The sequence below is a fragment of the Haliaeetus albicilla genome, chromosome 6 (assembly GCF_947461875.1).
Source record: "Haliaeetus albicilla chromosome 6, bHalAlb1.1, whole genome shotgun sequence".
Classification (NCBI taxonomy): domain Eukaryota; kingdom Metazoa; phylum Chordata; class Aves; order Accipitriformes; family Accipitridae; genus Haliaeetus; species Haliaeetus albicilla.
This window is the reverse complement of record NC_091488.1, coordinates 12,020,875-12,024,617: the sequence shown is the minus strand read 5'-3', so window position 1 is coordinate 12,024,617 and position 3,743 is coordinate 12,020,875.

Sequence of the window (3,743 nt, the reverse complement as noted above, 5' to 3'; positions counted from 1 at the left end):
TGTTCTGGCAATAGCAGAGGACTGAAATGGCCCATGGCACATGGCCGAGCTTTCTTCTCAGCCAGGGCATCTCCAAAGATGAGGTCAACAACCTTGTGTCTCCACCTGGCCCCACGACCAAAGCCCAAAGCAGGATGGCAGGCAGGGGACACCGGGCCACCTCCACATCAGGAGCTGAGCTGCCTTTTCTCCTCCAGAGACACTGACCCCAGACTCACAAAGCAGCGAGAGACCATGAGGATGCAGGGTGGTCATGCCAAAACAGCTTGGACCCAGCAGCTGACAAAAAAAAAATCTCTCGGCAAACTTTGCCTCCCAGTGATCTTGCCCCCCCCCCCAAACCCGTTGCTTCTTGGGAGGGATTAAAGGAAAAAAAAAAATGTTCATTTCCTTGCAAGTCAGGATTTGTGTTGGCCTTGAGTGTATCTCCCCAAGCAAATCCTTGTTTACCTGATGAATTAACTGGGAAGGAGCAAAAGTCACTTGTGGATAAAGAAGAGATAAGCCACAGTGTATCAGAGGCAGTTATCACGCTTTCACAACTGAGGTCACTGGTTACCAACCAAAATGTTGGCAAACTAGATTTTACGAGTATTTTTTTTACTTTTTGTTTTTCTGGTGATCTCCATCTCGACCATTTTGGAAAGAGAGGAGAGGCAGGGGGCTAAAATTATTAGGGCTGCTTTTGCGTGTCTTTTCCCTCTTTGCCGGCACATGGCTCCCTGCCCTGACCCAAGGGAGGTCGGCATCGGCTGCGGGACCCCGTGCAAGCCCCCTCTTCCCTCCAGCCCCGGCTGCTGCCTGTGCCCCATCTTTCCCCGTGGGGCAGCTCGGCGGAGCTGCTGGAGCGACATCAAGCTGCGGGGATCGCCAGAGAGGGCCTGGCCCCAGAGCCGCTTCACGTTTCAGCAGAGCACAAGGGGAGCCAACACCACGCGTTCGGCTGCGGGGACAGCCGCCTGCGAGCCCTGGGTGAGGGTGGGCGACCTCCCCGCGGGGCTCAGGAGCAACCTGATGCCCCTCGGGCACACGCCTGGGAACGGCAGCATCCGAGCACCTCCCTTGCCACCGCCGAGGAGTGCCAGAGGCCCCAGTGTCACCCCTGCCAGGAGCCACCAGCCTGGCCCTAAAGCCAAGGGTGGGAGGCAGCATGCCCTGCTGAGGTGGCTGGCACAGGAGGACTTCATGGAAGGAAGAGCATTACTGGCTTTCCACCTTCTAAAATAAGGTTGCTTTCTGCTCGTTGTGTTCAGTTCCCTTAACAACTCATATAAAAAAAAGAGCAAGAATGGGGCTTTCATTTGTTCGCTCACCCAAAGTGGATACAGGCATATTTTCTAGATGCTCAGAGAGCAAAGAAACAAGACCTGGTCCTCGACTAGGTCAACATCTACGTTCCTCTCTGCTGGAGGATTTCTCACGTATCTCCTTAAGGCTGGTTAATTCCTGGCATGGTGCTGCAGGACTGCACAGATGTCCCTCCAGTTATGAATCACTCTAAAATCTCTGCATTGCTGTGCCCAGGGTCTGGATTCATATTTAAATTAAGATATGTCTAAAACCACTGTGGTTCTGAAGGTTACCTTAAAAATTGCCTGAACCCCAATACCATCTATGCGAGACGACAGATGACCTGTAATGGTACCACAGGATGGGAAGAATCTGACCTTCCTGTACCTTCTGGAGGCCTTGAGACGACACCAGAGAGCTGCTCCCCTGCTGATGGTCTCAGCAGTCACATCCCTTGAACACGCAGGCTGGGTGGGCAGTGTGGGCAGAAAGAGGCATGGGGCCAGCAGACAGTCTGACTACAGGCCAAGGATGGCTGAGAGGAGTAATGCCCAGTGCAAACATGTCCCCACACTGCCTCCAGTGCGGTTTTAAGTCACCTTATATCACAAAGTGAAGATACATCCTCTCTTCATTACCACAACTCTTACTTATGTCCCAGTACTCCTCCTAAGCCCTGCCTGAAGCTTCAGCTATCGTCTGATCAGCCATCAAATACATCTGACCTATTGTAGGTGTCCTGCAACAGCCCCGTTACTCTCTTCTAAATAGAGAAGCTTGAGACAGCACAAGACTGGACAAAGGATAAATGGAAATATCCACCGGAGCTGGGAGGCAAGCCAAGAGACCCAGCACGCTAACACACAGTTCTGCAGCTGCTGCCATTTACTGAAAATATATAACAAAGAGCGTAGGCTAATGTTTATGGAGTACTTTGCAGGTAGGAGATTGCAATTATTAGGTTATCAGACTGCAATGACAACTTCAAAAGGAAGAAAATCAGGACACTCATTAAGTAGACTGAGGGAAAATAAGATGAACTCAGCAGGGCAGAGAGAGTTATATGTGAACTTGCCCCATTCAAAACGAAATGCCATTTTATTGCTTTATTTTAAAGAAACGGTATTGCTGTCACTGAGCAAGGCAAATGCAACATCAGTTTAACAGAATCACAGAGTGACCCAGGCTGGAAGGGACCTCGGGGGGTCCCCTGTCCAGCCTCCTGCTCAAAGCTGGGTCGGCACTAAGTTCAGCCCACGCTGCTCAGGGCTTTGTCCTCCTGGGTCTTGAAACCCTCCAAGGATGGAGACTGTACAAGCTCTCCAGGCAACCCGCTCCACCGCCCAACTGACCTTGTAGCATAAAGCCAGAACCTCCCCGTTTTTCAGATTTATTCAGATCTTGCTGAAAGCACAGACACTCCCCGGAGCAGAGTCAACCTTTGAACAGGCTGAGAAGCAGAGGCTACCAGATTCCTCCTCTTTTTAAGCCTCTCCACGACAACGAAGTTATCTGGTTAGTAGGCATGGCTCCCATGCATCTGCCATTAGAAAAGCAGCACGTTCAGTAATAGATAAGCCATACTTACCACCTTCGGTGTATCAGCTGAGTGCCTTTGCTGCACTCCAGCGCTGAGTTTATATGTGCCCGGTGGCAGGGGACACCAATGAGTGGCGGTAAGCGCTCTGCGGAGGGACGCTGATTGGGTCCTGCCCCACACCTAATTATGCCCAGCACCTGATTGCTCTTGGAGTGTAAATGATTGGGATATAAAAAAGAGATAAGCAAGTCATTGTTCATTTTAATTCATACTTATCTTCAGAAGTGCTCTCAAGCCACCCCCCAGCAATTTTGTGGCGGTTTTAGAATTTTGTTTCTGATCTGATTTCATGTCTTGTACTTAACCTGCTGCTTAAACCCGGCTCGTCTGTGTCAGCGTGTGCCTTGCTGGATCAGGCATAAGCAATGACAGAAATGACATATTACATTAGGTGCCATCTGATATGGATTCTCTGTGTCCACTGGGAACCTAGGGTTAGTCTCCGCACCACCTCCAGCCCTAAACCTCTTTCTTTCTCATGCTAGCTCCCGCTCCTCATGCAACTGCTTTACTATTAAATCAGCTGAAAGCAGCAAACACCTTCTGCTCCACGGTGATTCCCAAATGCAGGCTGGGCATCTAGGAAATTATCTGGGTGCAGATTTACTGGAAGAAGGAAAGCCCACAGAAATTTCAGTCCCTCCTTTCCCTGCTCCTTCCCACGGCCGGGGCAGTGCATGGAGCCATCGGGCCCAGACTGGGGTCATGCTCCCCCAAAACAGAGTCACGAAGGAGACTTCACTGCTATTGAGATGATCTGGTAAGAATAAGGCTTATTGGAATGGTTATTTGGGAATTAAACCTTTCAAAGATGCGACTGCTGTAGGCATTAGCACAGGAATGACATTACCTT